General features: G+C 37.4%; 1 pseudogene across 1 annotated transcript; it reads left to right on the plus strand.

The window, feature by feature from the left end:
- The first annotated feature begins 19,925 nt into the window (after nt 1–19,925).
- Nucleotides 19,926–21,813, plus strand: LOC306655777 (RAF proto-oncogene serine/threonine-protein kinase-like; annotated as a pseudogene). The gene has a single exon. The product of its transcript is annotated as an RAF proto-oncogene serine/threonine-protein kinase-like (transcript).
- Nucleotides 21,814–22,284: the final 471 nt, after the last annotated feature.

Below are 22,284 nucleotides of genomic sequence, written 5' to 3' on the forward strand. Positions count from 1 at the left end.
CTCCTCTAAATTTCAGTCCTATGTGTCATCTATTCCATAGTCTAGGCTCAGTAAAGTCAAAACCAGGGCTTCTCTCTGCCTAACCCAGCACTATGCCCCCTGAATTTACTTTGAGGCAGTGGACCTGTGGTTGGTGTAGGACATCCTATGAGACAATCCTTACTAACCTTTATAAATCAAAGCAAGAGTCCCTGCTCTAACACATCCACCCTCCCTGGACCAAAGTCCAAAGAGGACATATATTTTGAAGAATACATCTGTCACACTGTGGGCCTCTCTTATCTCTGTCTGCTTCTCCTGTGACCCACCATAATTGGCAGATACCTTTCCTTTTACTTTCTCTTCCTGTCTCCCTGGGACTTCCTCTGGCTAAGAGTAGAGCCCAATGCCTTTACAGCATGTGTTCCATCCCAATCCCAGTCTGGCTGCTAAATCTTAAAGGAGGTAAGGATGGTGAGAGCGCGGGAAACTATATCAAGAGATCTTTTTAAAATATTACCCATGTATTATTGGCAAAGGTTATTGAATTTCTCCATAAACTTTAACATATAACTTCTCATTTGAGGTATTAGTTTCATTTTTAATCCAACTTAATAGGTAAAGAAATTGAAAGGCTAAGTCATTTGCCAAGATGAGCACCAAGTCTGTGACTCCTCATCCAGTGTTTTTTTCCACCATGGCATGTTATCTCTTTGATTAAAATAAGATGACTTTTAATTATTTTTTAGGTTTTATAATTCATTCCACTCTCATTCAAATCACTTACCTACTTGGATCTCTTTTGCATTTGCTTAAATAATTTCCTTCTTAGTTTATCGCTTTCCTGTTTTATTGGGGGGATGAGGAATGTAGGAATTTCTTAAAGTGGGGTTCTTTGTGACATATTCAAATGTGCATATAACATAATACACTCCATTTTATTCCCCAGTACTTCCCTTTTCCTTCTCCTCCTCCCTTTCCTGATCCTCTTCCTCTGTTCTATGAGTCTTTTTGTTTTCATCTTTCAGTATCTTTCATAATATTTCGACCCCTGATAACATTTTCAATAATACTCATGTAGGAAGAGCCCTACATCATTTGTTGACAGAATATATATTTTCAGAATATATATTTTTTGAGCTAAAGAGCCAAAATAAATGTAAAGATGTGGAAAGAGATTCCCCCAAAATGATATTATTTTGGTTATATATCTAAGAAATGTGAATACTTTGAAAATCCAAATTGTATATTTTGCATTTTTTTCTTGTTGATGGACAAATAAGGCAGATAAACTCAGCCTTTCAACTTGACTTAAAATTCCCACCCTAACCATGATTATGTTTGTTGAGAAGACTGTGGGTGAACACTGGCCAAAGAAAAACCAACATTCCCAGAAGCTGTATCATTATTGAAACTTGTGCCAAGAAGTTTGTGTGGTGCTTTAGTTCAAGGTCACACAAAGGTGATACAGTAATTAAGAAGACTTAAAGTGAAACAGAAGCATAGAGAATACATTGAAATTAAAAGTAAGTGTGAGGTCCCAGAAATATGATATAAAATATAAAAAAGTTTAATCATGGTGCCCTTTTAAGTGCTACTTTCTGTCCATGTCCTGGGGGCCAATGTTATACCACAGAACACTTGTCCTTTTGATGGGCAGCAGACAGATACCAGTGGTGAGAACATGAGGTTAAGGGAATAATTCTATAAAATGGGCCCACTCTGTTAACCCCCATGTACTTTCTTTTCCAACAAGCAATTTACCTGCAGTTTTGCCTGGCTTAAGTGGACAGGATATGTCACATTCCTCAGCAAACTACCTGTTATCTGTGGGAGAAATGCAGGCCTGAAATAATGTTGATAAGAGGAGCCCAAGTTACCCCGAAGAGGGAGACTTTTGTGTTCCTTTTCACAGACCAGATCCTGAAACTCTGCTAGATAAGGATAATTCCTCCTAACCATAAAATCTGTAAGAATTTATGGTTAAGAATCCAATTAGAACCGGTCAGAATGGGTCAAAGTGATCTAAAATTATAATAGCAGTGGGGACTTAAGTCTGATGTCAGTCAAAAGTCAAGAGGTGGACCTGAGCAGGAGTCTCTGAAAAATTGTCTAGGATCCCCAATAACACTGGTGTGCAAGAAAGGCAAAACTCTCCCATTTGAGAGGACTCACTCTCTCCCTTCAGAGGGTCCCCATTTTTCCTTTCCCACCACATCTAATAAACCTATTGCCAAGTACTTTGAGTGACACATCTGAAAACTTTCTGACTTAAGTGCAAGAGTCAGGGTTTGTACAGGTAGGGGGGGGGTCTCTGTGCTGCCTCAGTTTCCCAGAAGGCCCCAGCCCTGTAACACTTTGACACTAGTTTTCTCTGTATGCCAAGTCAACCCCCTAAAGACCTTTGTTGCACTCTTCTGTTGCTTTGTGTCCTGGAGGCATACCCATGTGGACTGCTAAAAGGCTCTCTTGTCCTCTGACACTGAAGGAGATTGGAAGAGAAGGAAAGAGAAAGGTTGGAGTGTCCCTGCCCACCCCCACTGCAACACACAACTTTCCCTTCTTCCTTGACTTGGAGATGCGGTTCCAGCATCCCCCCTGTCAAGACCTCACCTTACTCTACTCAGTTCTCCATGGACTCCAGAGACATGCCTTTCCTTGACCCTTTGTACTTGTGGAGAATAACAGCTTTCCGTTGTTTCTTGGTGCCTCAACGTTCCTTGTTAGTTTTCTTAACCCTGCCCAAGCCTCCATGAATAGACTTTTCATGACATTCCCTACAACATTCCAACTCAGCATGCTTTCTATTTTCCTCAGGGGTCCTGGCTGGCATTCTTTTTCAGGATACTCACATTTTGAGAAATGATAGATTCAGACACGGTTAGAAGTATATTTGGACTAGACAGTCTTTACAGTTCCAATCAATAGAGCTCAGGTCAACAGAGCTCAGATCAATTGCTGTTAGATCATTTCAGACCAAACTTAACTGAGAGTTTTTACCTTTGTTTTAGAAGTTAAAAAATTTTATTTTTATCAATTCACCGGGAAATGACAGAACCATAGAGACTCTCTTCCCATCAAACACACTCATAGGATACTGAGATATACTCCCAAAGTACCATTTATTAACCTTTAGATAGAAGAGACTCTCTGGCAATAGAACAATCAGGCAATCAGCTCAGGATCCTGCCTTTTGGTGGATAATATAATCTTGAGATTCATGCTACAGATTAGATGCTTTATCATAATAGCACAGAGAACTAGAGGTATTAGACATTTTAAGGGGTTTTCCCATGAATTTATGTTGACATATGAAATGGATTTGCACACTTCAGGTGTGTACCTAAAACAGAAAAAAAAATTACCCACATGGAATACTATGTGGTAATGGAAATGAGCAAATTACAACTAAATTATAATATGAGTGAATCTCTCAAGCATGATGTTGAATAAAAGAAGACATATACAAAAAAAACAAAAAACAAAAAAACCCATACATTGTATGCAGCCATTTATGCAAGTACAAAACAAGTAAAGTCAATTGAGGCCATTTAGATGTCAGAATAGTGATTACCACTATTAATGGTAGGTTATGGCTGGAATAGAGCCATGACGGGGGATTCTGGGAAACTGGTGATGCTCTTACTTAATCTGAGTGCTAGCTCTGCAGGTGGATCCATTTGTGAAAATTTATTGAGCTGTACATTTTTAATAAGGATAGACTTTTATATTTATATCACACTTGAATAAAATATTCTAAATATTACCAGTACCACTTTTAACGTAAGAGCCTACCCTTTTTTGGACAATGCTGTAGACTCACTGACCAAATAACACCCAAATATGCTTCTCACGTGGGGTACTATTTGACAGTACTGAAAGCTTCTATCATGACAGTATCTCTAGTATGAACATCCACTATCATAACTATTTTACATCTTCATCTCATGCTTGTTGGATGTCTTCCAGATGAAACACCACCCTCTTCCAGAAGAAAATACTCTGGTCCCATTCAAAATCTGCATAGAAATCAAATTTCTTAGGCTGGGCTGTTTCCAGAATGAGTTCCATCGAGGTCTCCCCACCCCCAACTCTTTATAAGCCTTCTTGATACAGGAGAATAGTGATTCCTAACCACATACTTACTTAGAATGTTACCCCTCACCTAGAGTCAAAGTCTCTACACTTAGAATCTCTGCTATGGTCTGAATGTTTGTGTCCCCTCCAAAATTCATGTGCTGAAACGTAATTCCCAGTGTGATAGTATTCGGAGGTGGGCCTATAGGATATAATTAGGGTATAATAAAAAGCCTTGTTACAAAGGCCCCAGAAGCCTGTTTGTTCCTTTTACCAAGTAAAGGTGCAACTAGAAACCACCAACAATGAACCAGGAAGTTTGGCTTTTATCACATACTCAGTCTGCCTGTGCCTTAATCTTGGACAGTTATTTTAGCCTCTAGAACGGTGAGAAACAAATTATGTTGTTTATAAGCTACCCAATTTATGGCATTTTGTTATAATAGCTCAAACATTCTACAATACTCTTCCACTTTCTTGTCAAACAATTTTTAAGACAGTGTCCTCCCTTATTTAAAGTCTACTTTCCCATTTAAGCAGATATGTATATACCAGTGTCCACAGCAGTATAATCCTCAATAGCAAAAACATGAAAGCAACCTCAATGTCCATCAGAATGGATAAATAAAATATGGTACATACATATATATTCAGCCTTAGAAAGGAAGAAAATTCTGACACACACTACAAGTGTCTTATAAACAATAGGTTAAATGAAATAAGTTGGATAAAATAGGATGAATACTGCATGATCTATGCATATGAGGTACCTAGAGTACTCAAATTCAGAGAAACAGAAAGTAAAATGGTAATTTCCAGAACCGGGGAAAAGCAGAAATAGGGAGTTATTGTTTAATGTGTACAGAGTTTGAGTTTTAAAAGATAAAGTTCTGGAGAGGGATGGTGGTAACAGTTGCACAATAGTGTGAATGTACTTAAAGGCACTGAACTGTGCACTTAGCTTTGGTTAAAATGGTAAATTTTATGCTATTCTAAGAGTTCACACTGTTGGAGAAAGACAAACCCACAGTCATTTAAGAAACATGGTGCCAAGTAGCCCCAAACTTAAAGGCCAGCATGGCCCTCAGGCTCACATGGAGAGAGATCTATCTCACGGTGGTCATTTTGATTCTTGTTTATTTTGCCTGGATATTGACTTGTGGAACCAAGTATTATGTGCTCAGCCCACAGGCTCCATATGGTTCCTCCAGCTTGTTGATTAAAAGCAGCCTCTTTCCTCTGTGAACTCCTTAGGAAGCTAAGCCCTACCTGGCAACAGTTGCCATGACGGAGAGACTTTGTTTAAACAGCATTGGGAAACGTCACTAATGAGCATTAAAGAAACCCTATAATAAAGAATTTAAAAAATTTTTTATTCCATTTTGCCTGGACTCTTCTAAAGAAAATATCATTTTCCTCTGAGCATTATTATATAATTGTTTCTCATAATGATAGTAGTTTGTTATTTTAGGCATTTGATTGTTCTGATTTAGTTTATTTATAACAAGATTTTTCTCACCACCCAGCTGTCAAAAGAAAGAGGAAAACCTTCATGGCTGTCCCTTTTTAGGAAGAACTCTGGTTCATTATGACTCCATTCAGGGAAGTTTTACATGAAGGTTTTCAAAAATGCTTAGTATGTATCAATAACACTAGAAAATTACACTGCGATTAAATTTTCCAAATATCCCTTTTGTAACCATTGTATTCAGGACAATCAGACTTTCAGTGGTAAGTTTTCTAATACAAGTAAAAACTTTCTAACCCACTCTTTGAAATTCAGTTGCAAATACATTTTCCCTTTTTTGTTAACTAAAGCAGTGGCAAATACAAGGTGTTATACCTCTCTGCCACACTACCACCACTGCCAAGAGAAAGAAAAAAAAAAAAAAAGCATTTTACAAGAATTGATGAAATGATAAATGTGGGAACTTTTCAGCTAAGTATGTTTCCAAATTAAAGAGCATTGGGGCATTGGTTTAAGACAATTCTCTTTTTATGTGAACTATACTTTTTAGAATTGGAAGAATGTGATGGTAATCATCTTGTAAACTTGCTGTTCCCAAGCAATAATACATCTAGAGAGGGCACAACACTCCAGGCACTTTATTTTCCACTCCAAAAGAAACTGATACAGCCTCTTTCCGTGGTAAGAGAATGCTAGTTTTATCTGAGATCGTATATTAGTTTCCTATGCTGATGTAAGAAATTGCTTTGCAGTTAGTGACTTAAAAACAAAAAACTATCTTGCACTTCTGAAGTTCAGAAGTCTCAAATCAGTTTCACTGGACTAAAGTCAGGGTGTCAGTAGGCCTGCCTTCTATAGGCTTTAGGAGAAAATCTATTTACTCATTTTTTTCAGTTTCTAGAAGTGACCTATATTCTGTGACTTATGACTTCTTTCACCTTTTGATCTTATCACTCCAACCTCTATTTCCATTGTCCCATCTCCTTCTTTTGCTTTTAATCCTCTTGCCTTTTTCTTATAAAGACATTTGTGGGCAACCCCTATTGGGTCCCCTCTTGTCCTGTGGGAGCTCTCTCTTTTCTTCTCACTTAAATAAATACTACTCTTTTCCATCACTCTTCCTCATCCATGGATTTCATTCTTGGAATTCATGAGACAAGAACCCAGGAAGAAGGCACTGGCAGGTGGCTGGAGTCTGCTGTAATTCTATAGCAGCAGCTGAAAATCTGGTTTCATCTTTTGGTGACTCATCCAGGACTGGTCAGAAGGCATGATCCCTGCCCTATGTACATCTTGTCCAGTCACCCACCAACCACCACCTTGGATCTCTGGACTGCCCTGATAGGGGCAGATGGTCATACAGATGGAATCCAAAATGAAATCCCCATTTACTGGAGGCCCTTAGATAGGCCTTTGGAGGAGGACCCTGACTGCTATAAGCTTTCAATTCCCCTTTCAGCTTGTAGTAGTCAGAGCAGTCATCACCCCCTCTGCCTAACAGCAGTTAGGGACACCTCTTCAGTGGTTTGGGAAATGAAAAAGATAGGGTAGATAGATAATAAAACAGGCAGAGAGTTAAGAAAATAGGCTCCATAATGACTTCTCTAAATGTAAAGACCATTCCATGAGATTAACCTGTAGCAGTATTCCAAAAATTCCAGCAAACTCCTTTGTCCTAGGGTGGCAGGAAAAGGGAAGTTAGACAGACTCCAGTGAAGGCTATAGATTCAAGGGCTAAACAGTCAGAATGTTGAAGGCTGAACCAATACCCTTATCACTTCTCCAACACTTGATTAGCATAGGTATTGACCAATGCCCCTACCCAGCAGCTATGTGAGCCCCTAGACTAATACATTTAAGTAGCAACCCCTATTAGGTCCCCTCTCACCCTGCAGGAGCTCTCATTTCATCTCACTTGAATAAATCCTACTCTTTCATGGGGAAAAAAAGAAAAATATTTGTGATTATGTTGGGCCCACCTGGATAATTCAGGATAATCTTCCTACCTCAGAATCCTTAAGTAAATCACATTAGCAAAATCCCTTTTGCCATATGGTGTAACATGTTCTCAGGTTTCAGGGATTTGGGGGTCATTATTTAGTCTACCACAGGTAGCTTTATCTCCAGCTAAAATACTTCATTTGCAGGATTTTTTTCCAGATATAATATTAAAGTTTTGGTCGATGATCTTTAGGTCAGGAGCCCATCTAGAATAAATAGTTACAAAACATGGATTTAGCTGTAAAGTATATTCTTTTGTTCTTCCCCTTTTTTTTCTTCTTCTTCTTCCTCAAACACAGACATGATGGTTGTTCAATAGCTACTTTGGATCCTGAGGTTAACACTGGGAGTGTGATCCATGTCTAGGATAGAGAACCAAAAAGTGGCCTTTGCAGGGTCACTGTATCAGCCTGAACTGCCAAACTCTGAACTTACTGTATATGACATGCTATATGACTATGTTACTCTCCGTCAAACACAATTCTTGCCTTACTGACAATGACAACCTACTTTGGCAGATCTACCCTGCCCATTGATCTGAGAATATTTGTTGAGTCACAGGGCACTATGTGTCTCTGTATTATTTGGACTGTCAAGCTAAATTAATAATAATAAAAAAAAGAAATAAAAAGGTATGTAGGGGCTGAGGTTGTGGCTCAGTGGTAAAGTGCCTGCCTAGCATGTGAGAGGCACTGGGTTTGATTCTCAGGACCACATATAAATAAATGAATAACATAAAGGTCTATCAACATCCAAAAATAGTTAAAAAAAAAAAAAAAGGGTATTGTAGGACCCTACAACCCAACTCTTCAGTTAGGGCTGCACAAGGCTCACCACAACCTTAGGCAAAACTAGAATATCAATCAGCTGACTCTGCCTCCCTGGAGCTTCATGATTGGGTTGGCTACTCCTATGGTAGCAAGATAGCTGCCACATTCCCATCTTCCTCATATCCTTATTTTATTGAGCCCAGAGGAAGAGGCAAAACTTCTTTTCCTGAAAGCCCTACAAGGTTGTCTTAGGTTGCACTGATTCTGTTTAGGTTAAGTGAATGTTTCTGAATCAATCACCATGGTTGGGATAGGTTGATTGGTTTGATTTATGCCTATCAGGATCTCCTCTGCAAAAGGGCACAGAGTCCATCCTACATAAACAACATGACTGACAACCAGGGAGGGTAAAATAAAATGCCAAAGTTTGTGAATTCAGAGGAGGTCTAGAAAAGATAAGTAATCAGCAGAACAGTTCCTTAAGAGACTTCTCTGATAATCCAGAAATAGAATTTTAGCCATCTCTTGGGAACAATAGGAATTTATGTTTTTTGTAAACATAGACTAAGCTATGTTTTTTGTGTGGTTAGTCCAAGACCTTACTCAGTTTCTGTTTTGCCTTTCTTAGTCATTTACACCAAATTCCCATTCATTTATATACCAACCTGTTATGCAGGGTAGGTTTGTACTCTTTGTGAAATAGAGTACATTTCATCTCATTTAAATTTCAAAAATACAGGAAAGAGACATCCACATTTCCATGACTGAGACCAAACAAGCATTAGCAATTTTCCATACACATTTTAGATTTTGTTTTTCTAAAGTTAAATTTTATTCTCAGAATGAAGCAATTTAGGTAGAGCTAAAAAAGTCCTAATTCCCACTTTACTCCTATCCTCTCTTCCTCAGAAAGAACCACCAGGTTGAAGTCAGTGTGCATCATTCCCAACCTTTCTGTAGTTTTTGTTATTGTGTTTTGGGCAACGTTTTTCTTCATGGTACATAGTCAAATACAAGATATAGTATAGTTCAATCAGTTGAGATCCCAGCAAGAACCTGATGGTATATTCAAAGTGTTAATCAGAAAATAATGACAGATGTAGTGAAGGGATTGATTACAGAGGTGTACACACTTTCAAAGAACAAGATGTGGTAAAACATCCAGGGAGTAGTAACAGTGGAAAGTCCTAACACCATCTGAACTTGAAGGGGTAGAGGGAAGGAGTAGTTTTCAGAGCATGCTATGAGTGGCAACTGTGGGTCAGGTGCACGACAAGAGTTTAGATCTGCAGGAGGGGAATCAGTTGCTGCCTGAACCAAGTCCCAATAGGGAAAACAACTGCCAGGTTCTCTTCCCTCCCTCCTTCCATGGGCCAAAACCAACCAAAAGCTGGAAAAGTCTATATGATGCTGTCCAGAAAGGTCAGTTCTTATAGCACAGAAAAGAATAGAAGGGTAGAAAATGGATCTGGGAAGTCAAACAGTCAATAACCAATGCAATTGTTTTGCATTTATTATAAAGTACCTAAGTCTAATTTTATAGTGATATATAAACTGCTTTCTTAAATATTGAAGTTACTAAATTCAAATTTTTATCTCTGAACACTACAGTTGTTTGTCAATATGAATTTGGAGAGAGATTGATTAATTCCAAAGTTCCCTGAAGAAAGGGGTATGCGCACATACACACACACACACACACACACACACACACACACACACATATATGTATAATAATTCACCCCATGCTCTGGAAATATTACTCCTTCCTTTTGCCCCTTCAAGTTCAAATATGTTAGGGACTTTTCACTGTTACTACTCTCTGGTTGTTTTACTATCTCTTGTTGTTCTTCGAAAGTGCACACATCACCGTATAAAAAATTATGTACATATATTAAATATTAAATATTATTGTATATTACATATAGTTTACAAATATACACAATGTAAATGTATATTATATATTATACTTATTTGTATATATGTACATGTTATATATTCTATTTTATATTTTATATATAAAATATTAGATCATATTTGCATAAATATACTATATATACATTATATATATAAACTTTTATATATATATATATATATATATATATCATCTATGTGCAGCAAGGGAGCAAAATTTCTGATCTCTTGTCAACTGAGCAACTTCTGAATTGTTAAGTGTTCCACCTTTCCCCTGGTCCTAGTGAGGAACAAAGATATGGCAGCTGAAACAAATGCTGTTTTCAAGTAAACATTTTGCCCACTTTTGTCTTTTTAATGGTTTTATTGTGATAAAATTTAAATACCATACACTTTACCAAGTATGTAATTTGATGGATTTTACTATGCTCACTAAGTTATGCATCCATCATCATAATTTCAAACATATGCATTATCCCCCAAAGAAACTCCACACCCCACAATACCCGGCTCCCATTTTTTGGGGTACTGGGGCTTGAACTCAGGGGACTCAGGGCTGCTTTACCACTGAGCTATATCCCCACCAGTTTATTTTTCATTTTGAGAAGTCTTGCTAAGTTGCTCAGACTTCAATCCTCTTGCCTCTGTCTTCCAAGTCTCTGAAATTACAGGTGTGCACCACTATACTCACCCCAATAACCCTTCTTTTTCAACTTTTTTGATAATTTGGTGTTAAATGGAAGAACTCACATTACTGCCCAATTTATATTTTGTAAATTATACAATTTATAATTTTCTTATAAATTCTCATTCCTAAATCTATAAAACTAAACCAGGTATGCTGTTGTAATTTTATTTAATATACTGGCAAAGTTGTTTTTCTGTTATTTATTACCCTTCAACAAGATTACCCAAATTAATTTATTAAAAATGTCAATAATTACATGTTCACTTCTTACTCTTTTAAATTACTACTAGAAATGTTCTAAGGTTTCTAATTACTTTGAGACTACTTCAGTTATTTTTGGGTTTCATATTGTCTAAGGTAAGTGACAGGCCATTTAGAGTGAAATAAATTGTTTAAAAGTTTGAAATGATATTAATGGGAGGAAAAAAATAGATCATGAAACACCCTAGAAGTAGTTCTGCTTCACTGGGGATTAATGACAATGTTTATTAAAGTAATGTCTCTAATTTTAATTCCTTCATTTAAGAGTAATATCCAGAAAAAGGTAAAAATCCAGAGCAGAGCAAACAAAATAAGGAAATAGATGTGGAGAAAATAGAAGAGGGTTTTGTTTTATTGTTAAAATGAGAAATGTGAGGAACGGCTTGGTTGTCCTCAAGTTTAGAGAGAGGATATTTAATTCCTCTCCATCTCCACAGATGTCTACATTCCTCTGTATACATTCTCCCTGAGCAATCTCATACAGTTAACATTTTAACTATCATTTGTAGATCTACAATGTGGAATCTGAATTCATAAATCCATCCCTAAATTGATCTCCTGGTTCTAGACCCAAATATGCCAATAATCTTTATTTGGATGTTACATGAAACTCAGCATGTCCAAACTGAACTTGTCTTCCCACCCTGTGGCTGACATACTCTAAGATGGCCCCTTGATCCCTAATGGTGTTTGCTTTACGTAAACCTCTTCCCACAAATATTGGCAGGACCTGTGACTGACTTCTCAACAGTAGAATACAGCAAAGGGGGTGGGATGTCACTCCTATGATTACATATGCTGTATGAGATTCTATCTTGCCAGCAGACTCACTTTAAAGACTCTCATTGTTGGCTCAATAAAATCAGTAGTCATGTTGGGGAAGCCCATGTGGCAGGGAACTGTGGCCAACCTCTAGGAATTGGCATGTGTCTGCCACAGGGAGACTTCTAGTCACCCAGACAGAAAAACAGCACTGTAGATGAACCATGGTTACAAAAACAGCCATACTTGAGAGTCACAGGTCTGAATTGTGTCCAGCTCCCATGAAACAGTAGTCGTTTCATTATAATGTAGAGCCCAACTTTAGCTCAGTTCTGAGGATGTGAGTCCGATTGTGCTTGATTCAGAGTGCTCTTTCCTAAAACTCAAGGGCAGTGAGTGTGCACAAGAGAATAAGAGTCAGTTGATGATGTCATATGCTCCGGAGAGGTCAGGAGGAATGAATGCAATAAATAAAGCCACTGAAGCTCCATGAGATGGAGGTCAGCAGTGACATTTTAGCTGCCATTACAAGAAAATATTGAAACTAATCACATAGTTAAAGATAGACAAATAAAAAGAAATGGAACAATAAGCTTAAAACAGTCTTTCTGTTATAAACAAAAGGAAATGATAAGAGTTTTTATAATTAAAATTTATTTTAATCATCACACCCTCATATTGCAGATAAAGTAACTGAATCTCGGATTGTGAGTTCCCAAAGTCACAAATCTAAGAAGTTGACAGTCATATTTTTCCCTCTTAAGTATGATTCTTTTCCCCATTAGTTCCATCAGGTGGGAGCCTTCAGAAATAGATCAAATAATGTTTTTTTAAAAAATGTCATATACTCCTTTCTGCCCATTCACCCTCTCCACTACCAATGACTATCTGCACATATTTATGCGCAGAGCATCAAGACCCAGGGGGATATGGTAGTCCCCCTTTATCTGTTGGGGATATGTTACAAGACCCCCAGTGAATGCCTAAAACTGAGCACAGTACCAAATTCTATATATACTATGTTTTTTCTATACATATCTATGATAGACTTCAATTTATAATTAGGCACAGTAAGAGATCGATAACTAATAAAATAATTATACCAATATACTATAATATTTTATTAATATACTCTCTCTCTCTCTCTCTCTCTCTCTCTCTCTCTCTCTCTCTCTCTCTCTCTCCTGTTTCCAGCATCACTTCTATGATTCTGTACTTTCACCTCCCTCTTTCTGTTATAAAGAGTCTTGTATTTGGGATGTTAAGAGAAAAATAAAAACCTTGTAATTACATCCACACCAGGTAACACAGATAATCTCTGAATCTCAAGATCCTTATCTTAATCTGCAAGACCCTTTTGCTGTGTAAAGTAACATATTCGCAGGTTCCAGGGATTAGGATATGGACAGCTTTTGGAGGGAGGGAGTTAGTCTTTCCACCACACTAACCCTACTCCTGGGTTTGCAAAGCACTCTTTAATTCTTTACCTACTTTTTACTTGCAAACTAAAGTCCTAATCTCATTGGCCACACAATTTCTTATATTAAATATAACAATAAATACTGTGAGTCCACTTAGATTTCCTCTTCATTCAGGTTAACTTGCTTTTATCACAGGAATCCATCCACTCTCCTATTCTAGTTGAGATTCTCAGGATTCATGAGTATTGATGGTCCTGAGTAAACCCACCATGGTATTGGCTTTTGCATATTCTTAATCCCAAGAAAGTTCAAAAATTTAGAGCAAATTTTTACCGAAATAATGTTATAAGAATTATTAAGGCATTGTTTAGTGTGTGTTTATTTCCTAGAAATCTAAATCCTTAATCTACAGTAGCTAAAAACTTACACAAATAAAACCTCTGAACAATATGCAACTACCTGAGGACTGGAAAATAATGTAGCAGATGGATTGTGGAGAGGACTCACAACTTGAAAAAGGGCCTGAATTTCCCTTACTCCCACCTTGCTTTATCTGTTGGAGCTGACATAAGGGTAATTCTCATAGTGCATAACTGTACAACAGCATTGGCAGCTATACCCCTGAAAAGAATCCCACATTTCTAACTGAAGAAAGGGATCCCTATAGAGTTGTAGAAAATATGAGGAAAACCAAAGAGAGTGCTGGGGGAGGAAGGAGATTCCTTAATTCTATGTATGAATCAACACAAGTCTCAGGCTTACAGCCAAGTGATGCATACATAGAACGAATGCAAAGCACCCTAGCAAAGCCTTTGAAAACTGAAATGACATTAGAACCATTTCTCACAGAGGCTGAAATAGAACTTGAGGTGTGAATCTAAACTAGGATGATAGTTAAAACAAAAGTATCTAACATTCTCCAGAGGACTTGAACAGGTCTTGGAGTCTCACCATATAATATTAAAAAATTCCAGGATACAATCCAAAATTACTCAACATACAAAGAACCAGAAAAATATGCCCAATTCATAAGGCAAAAGACAATCAACAGATGAAAAGTCTGAGATAACCCAGATCAGGAGCAAGATTTTTCTGTAAATAGGCAGATGGGAGGAATATTTTACAGCATGTGGGACATATGCTCTCTGTCACAATGACTCGATTCTGTCATTGTAGTACAAAAATGTCATAGACAATATGTAAATAAATAATCATGGCTGCGTTTCAATAACATTTTATTTATGGAAACCAAAACTTGTATTTCACATAATTTCATGCATCACAAAATGTTATTCTTCTTTTGATTTTTCCCAACTATTATAATTGTGGAAACAAAACAATTATTTGCTCATGAACTGTACAAAAGCAGACAGAAGGTTATATTTGGCTCATAGAATTGCCAACTCCTGATTTAGACGTTGGAAATATCACACAAAAACTTGAAACCAGCTATTAGGACCATACTCCATGAGGCAAAGGCAAACACTCTTGAAATGAATGGAAAGACAGAAGTTCATATCTGAAAAGTAGAAAATATCAAAAGTAACAAAGTGGAAGTTTTAGAACAGAAAATTTTGCTTCATCCCAGAAGAGGACAGACAGAACAGAGCTTATAAACACTGTAGGAGAATAAATGATTATTTGCATATGGTACAAGTTTTAGAGTGGTTTTATAAGGCAGCTTTCTTGTGGCAATCAAAAACTTAAAAATGGTCATTTTGATTGGTTCCAATTTTTCATTATTTATAAAAATTTCACAATTAATATCCATGTTTTTCACAAACCTTGAAATTTTCAGCCAGATAAATTCCTAGAAGTATTGATAGATTAATTTTGGAGGGGGGTTGTGCTGGAGACTGACATGGAGTGCTTTACCACTGAGTTACATCCTTAGGCCTTTTTATTTTTGGGGACAGGTTCTCACTAAGTTGCTTAGGCCTTGATAAGTTACTAAGGCTGACGTTGAACTTTCGATCCTCTCCTGCCTCTGCCTCCTGAGTCACTGGGATTAAGGCATGTGCCACTTCACCAGGCTGATAGTTGAAATTTTTGAAGCTATATACATTATGTTGATGCGGTAAATATTAATATCATTATTTGTTGATCATCTTCTATATTTAAGATTCTAAAACTTTAATATGGGTAAAGAACTGAAAAGGGTGAAAAAGAACTGAAAAGGATCCAAGATTTTACCCTGCCTGCAAGCTAACAAGTTATTCTGCCACAATTTTTTAGGGACAGGGATGAGAGATGTTGGTACTGATGATACAACAAATGGCCTGAGCATCAGCATTCTTGCAATTAGTTCTCAAGGCCCCCAGGTTCTAGGGGGCCATGGTACGTGTAGCGGATTGTGTTTTAGGAGGGAATTTCTGAACTTAAGAGAACCTAAACTTTAGTAATTGATAGTAAACCTACCCCTCCTTTGCCCCAGAGGGAGACACTAGCTCTCTATTCCAAGTCTGTTTCATGTACAAATGAAGATGATATATGAAACAAAAGATTGTTCAGATAAAATGGCATCCAATGACTTTCTTCACAAGTCATATAAAAATGGGAGACATGAACAGACAATTGTCTTCTAATGATATTTATTAACTTATTTAATCTTTTGTATTTTAAAAATATGGAAAGAAAATTACAGAGTTTAAGTAACTTGCATATGATCATACAGCAAACAGAACCAGGCATATTGGTTAATTTTCCAGGACAAATAAAGCTTTCTGTATAAGAAGTCTTTAATACTGCAATTGTAGAATAAGGAATATGTGAACCTCATTTTTATTATAATATAAAATAGTAGTCCTTTTGAATTTATTAAGCTGTTCAGTTTATATAAGAACAAAAAAATGTAACTTGGTAGCACTGCAGCTAGAACGAATATTTTCCACAAACAGTTATTTTAAGAAGCCAGGATGCTTTCCAGGAAAAGTGCGTATGGGGGTTGAAAATGAAACGAGCCAAGCTGTCAAAGGTTTCAAGAGATGATACTTCAAAGCTAATGTAGAAATTTTATTTTATTGTCAATTTGATTGATTTATTATCTTGGTGGGTCTTCTATACTGACAGTTATATGGAAGAAACAAAGTACTGTGGATATGGATTCTTCTATTTGTTGAGGGCTAGAGGAGAAACAATTCTACTTTGTAAAATAATCTTATTAAAGAAGGTTTTACCATCTAATAATTATTTTACTAAGATTTCCAACTTGTACCTTGAGCTCAATCAGAATGTTTTAGTGAAATATACTCAATATTCATATTCTGTAAAGTTACTACTACTGTAACAATAAGGTACCATCTGTATTTAAATAAAATTGAGATCCACAAAAGAATCAGAGGATCTTCATAATTAAAGGAACAGATCCTGAAAATAAGAATTATAAACTAATTTTTTTGAATTCAATGTACTGTGGGTGTTATAGTTTAGATATGAGGTGTTCCCCCAAGAGCTCATGTGTGAGACAATGCAAAAAATTTTAGAGGTGAAATGACTGGATTATGAGAGTTTTAGCCTAATCAGTGCATTAATCCAGTTGAATGGATTAACTAGGTGTAACTGTAGGCAGGTAGGGTGTGGCTGAAGGAGATGGGTCATTGGGGGTGTGCTTTTAGGGTGTGTATTTTGTCATTGGTGAGGAGTCTCTCTCTCTCTCTCTGATTCCTGATGGCCTTGTCCTGAGCAACTTTCTTCTACCATACCCCTCTGCTGTGATGTTCTGCTACACAATGGAACCGGAGCAATGGTTCCATCTATTGACTGAGATCTCTGAAATTATAAGCCCCAAAAGAAACTTTTTCTTCTCTAACTGTTCTTGTCAGATCTTTTGGTAACAGCAGCAAAAAAACTGAATAAAACAGGCAGGATGGTATTTTTTTTTTAATATTTTTTATTGTTGTAGATGGACACAATACCTTGGTTTTATTTATCTATTTATTTACTTATTTATTTATTTTTATGTGTTGCTGAGGATAGAACCCAGTGGCTCCACCACAGAGCCATAACCCTATCCCACAGAATGTATTTTGATTTCTAGTTTTTTCACCCTCCTGAAATTTCCTACACTTCTGATGAGACACATTCTTGTCATACTGACCTGTACTAGCTTACTTATCTCAGAGCTCATGTCTTTTGAAGGGCTGTATTAATCTTTGATTAATACAAAGAAACACCCTTATGATTGTAGGGATATTGATCTCATTGCATTTCTCATAGTTAACTTTCATATCAGTTATTTAAGATATGTATGAATGCCCAAATGAAAAACATGTTTCTCAGAGAGACAGAGATTTTTTCACAAATACACAGAAGAAATAGTGTCATAACTCTTTTTTCTTCCAAAAACAAAATTATTCCATTCCAGCCATCTGATTTATTGACTCATGGAATTCAAGAACATATTAAACATTGAACAATGCAGCTAAGTCTCGTGAAAAAATGAACCAACATCCTGAATACAGCTAGGATAACATTTTACTCAGACACTGAATTCTAAACAACCGCTTTATAAATATTATTTAAAATCTGTTTAAACACTATTGTGTAGGTTTTCTTGGCCAAAATCATGTGCAAGAGATTTGAGATGTTCTGAAGACATATGGACACAACTCTACTGAAAATGGAAATCCTTAAATTACCATGCAGATGGGACACAGGACTTGAGGAAAAGGAGCAGAACCTCAATGATAATCTCTACAGAGTGTTTATAGTCTCTTTTGCCTTTATCCTGATTGTCTATTATAGATTGCAAAATACTGTGACTTTTTATTCCCACGTATTTTCCCATCTACCTTTTTTCTGGTCTCTGTGTATCCCACAGGCAGGATGGCATACATCCTGTTTTCCCCAGAATATTTCCAGTTTATGCTTTTTGTTTTGGTTTAATTATTAATAGTGCCTGATTTTTCCTTTCAAAAATAATAAACATGAGGGGAAACTGGTTAACTTTAAAATATGCAATAGACAAAATCAATAACATGAAAAGCTGGCTTTTAAAAAAATCAATAACATTGATAAACCTCTAGCCAGACTACCAAGGGGGGGCCAAGGGAGAAGACAAATATAACTAATATTATAAATGATAGAGGGACTATCATAATCAACCCCCACAGACTAAAAGGATAATAAAGGTATATTATCTATGCCCATAAATTCAAGAACTTACAGTGGAACAATTCTTAAAAGATAAAAACTACCTAAACTCACTAAAAACAACAAAAAAAATCATATAGTCCTATAAATATTAAAGATATCAAATGTGTAGTTAAAAACCTTTCAACAAAAAAAATTCCAGGCCTATATGCTTTAATGACAAATTCTAGAAGATCTTTAAGAATGAAGTAAGACAAGCTCCATACATATTCTCTTTCAGAAAGTAAGAGAAACACTCTCCAATGCATTTTATGAGGGTAGCATTATCCTAACACTAAAACTAAACAGTATTATAAGAGAAAAATAAAGACTAAATTCCTCCACAAACATAGAAACAATTATCCCCTTCAAACTATTAGTAAACTATGAATATATAAAAAAGGAAAATACAGAATCACTAAGTGGAGTTTATTTCAGGAATGCCAGGTTGATTCAGTTTTTGAAAAATCAATTTAATTCACCAGATTATCAGACTAGAGGAAAACAAACATGATTCTCTCCATATTATTCAACAAATTAAAATGTCTTTACAATGATAACAATAAATTAGGAATGCAAGGAAATTGCCTTAAATGGATAAAGGACAACTATTAAAATCTACAACTAACATCATACTTAAAGGGAAACAAGACAAAGATATTCTCTTTTCACCACTGCAATTTAACATCTCCATGAAAGAAAGCATGGTCAGTACAATGAGAAAAACAGTCATTCAGATTGGGGAGGGAATCTTTATTTGTAGATGATAGGATTGTTTATGGAGAAAATTCCAAAGAACATTACAAACAAAGTCCCCAAAACTAGTAGGGAGTTTAGCAAGGTCATAGGATAAGTGATCAAAATGCAATAGTTAATTATATTTCTATATGCTAGCAACAAACAACCAAAATTTGAAATTTAACAAAAACTACGTATATGTTCTTATAGATAGTTTAGGTATATATAAGAATATATACATATACTATGTATGTTGAAAACTATGAAACACTCATTAAAGAAATCAAGACATAAATGGAGAGCTCTATCATGTTCATGGGATTGAAACATTCAAAATGTTAAGATTAAATTCTCCTCAATTTGGGGACTACCATCCTAGATGGCAAAGGGAAGAGGAGACAGGAAGGCTTCTCTGTCGCTCTCCAAGGGCCTCCAAAAGGGCCAGCTGACAGACTTTGGGGCATGTGCCTTGAAGTGGAAGTGCGAGGATGCAAGCCTTCCCAGGGACCAATCCCTGGGCTGGAGACCCTCCAGAATGTGACCTCCTCCTGTTCCCTCACCCAAGGCAGGGAGGAGGAGTGGACCAGACACCAGCAGCTGGACCACAGGACACTGGTGCTGCCTTGTTCCCTCAGGTTTAAATTGTTTAAGCTTCATCAACAGCACAGACAGGGATCTTGGAAGACCCTCAGTAATGATTTTAGACTAAAGATGCGATGTTCTACGGCTCTAACTGCATCTTCTCTATAGTATTTCATCAGTCTGGCTATGAGTACCCAGCCTCTGATTATGACAAACTCACAGATTCTTCTAAGACAAGCAACACTTGCCAGTGTTTACTTGCCAAATAAGCAAAGAACAGTGGTCAATGTGTGGGATGCAATGAGTTTGCATGACTGCTTTATGATAGCCTCAAGGCGAGGGGCCTACAACGGGAGTGCTGTGCAGTGTTCAGTCTTCTACATGTAAATAAAGGTAAAAAAATCACGTTTAGATTAGATTCAAATATTGATGCCGTGTCTTGATTGGAGAAGAACATCAAGTAGATGTTCCCAACACACAACTTGAGGAAGACATTCCTGAAGCTTGCTTGCCTTCTGTGACATGTCAGAAGTTCCTGTTAAATGGATTTCAATGTCTGACTCATGGCTACAAATTTCATGAGCACTGTAAAACCGAAGTACCTACTATGTGTGTGAACTGGAGTAATATCAGACAACTCTTAACGGTTTCCAAATCTCACTATTGGTGATAAAGAGGCCCCAGCACTACCTTCTTTGACAACAAGTCAGATGTGAGAGTCTCTTTCACAGATAACTGTTAGTTCCCTGCACAGATATTCCATGCCCCATGTCTTCAATTTCAACATTCCCATGAAGGTTCCCTCTCCCAGAGGCAGAGGTTGACATTCACACATACTGTCCACATGGTCAGTAGGACAACTGAGGATGCAATTCAAAGTCACAGCATATTGACTTCTTTACCAAGAGGTACCTATTTCAGGCTCACATTCAGCCCTGTCCAACAGCCCCCCAAACCTGAGCCTAACAGGATGGTCACAGCCCAAAACCCTGTTGCCAGCACACACAGAGAGAAGGCTCCAGGATCTGAGACCCAAGAGAAAAGCAAAATAAGGTCTCACAGACAGAGAGATTCAAGCTTTACTGGAAATAGAGCTGGCAAAGTAATAGTCTCTGCTCACATTGGATCAGGCTCCTTTGGAACAGTTTATAAGGGCAAGTGGCATGGAGACATTGCAGTCAAGATCCTAACTGTTGTTGACCCAACTGCAGAGCAGTTCCAGGTCTTCAGGAACAAGGTGGCTGTCCTGAGCAACACATGGACATCCTGCTCTTCATGGAGTAAATGACAAAGGACAACCTAGCAACTGTGACCTAGTGGTGTGAGGGCAGCAGCCTCTAAAAACCCCTGCATGTCCAGAAGACCAAGTTCCAGATATTACAACTGATTGACAGTGCCTGGCAGATGCCTTGGGGAATGTACTACTTGCATGCAAAGAACATCATCCACAGAGACACAAAATCCAAGTTGGATGTAAACTGCCTGGCTTCTTTACTAAGAAGGTACCTATTTCAGCTTAACCATGAAAATTGGAGATTTTGGTTTGGGGACAATAAAGTCATACTGGAGTGGTTCTCAGCAGGTCAACAACTCACCCACTCTGTGTTATGGATAATCCCAGAGATGATCTGAATGGAGGATAATAATCCATTCAGCACCCAATCTGATGTCTATTCTATGGCATTATCCTGTATGAGCAGATGATGAGAGAGCTTCCCTACTCCCACATCAGCAACTGAGATCAGATCACCTTCATGGTGGGCTGAGGTTATGCCGCCCTAGACCTTAGCAAGCTGTACAAGAACTGCCCAAAGCAATGAAGAGGCTGGTGGATGACTGTGTGAAGAAAATGAAGGAAGAAATTTCTCTCTTTTCCCAGATCCTGTCTTCCATTAAGCTGCTCCAACAGTCCCTACTGAAAATCAACTGGAGTGCTTCTGGGCCATCCTTGCACTGGGCAGCCAATACTGAGATATCAATACTTGCACGATGACTACGTACCCAAGGCTGCTAGTCTTCTAGTTAACTTTGTACCTGCACTCAGGCCCCAGGCGGAAGGGAAGTCAGCAGGCAGCACCTTCCTGTCCTTTCTTCTGGACACAGCGTGTTTTCAGAGAAGCTGTTGTTAAGGACCTTCTAGACTACATACTTCATGTAGCCTTCTTTTCTATCCTTTCTGGCCCTGGGAAAGGAAGCTATTCACCCTACTGGCCTGTCTTACTTCCTGCCCTAGAGCTTGGTCTCTCCAGAGGCATGCACATGGGATGCTGATGGCAATTTAAGAGCCAGACCCCAATTGTCAGCTAAATGAGGATTTTTAGAGCAAAAAGAAGTTACTGAAGGGGAAGTAAAGGTTGTGGGCAGACTAGCCCTGATGTGGGGACACATGGAATTTTGGAAACCATCTTTTTTTTTTTCTTTTAGTTTTGAGCTAAATAATGCATAATGTATGATTCCAATTATGTCAAATTCAAGAACAGACAAAATAATACA

This window comes from Sciurus vulgaris (genome assembly GCF_902686455.1).
Source record: "Sciurus vulgaris genome assembly, chromosome: 3".
Taxonomy (NCBI): Eukaryota; Metazoa; Chordata; class Mammalia; order Rodentia; family Sciuridae; genus Sciurus; species Sciurus vulgaris.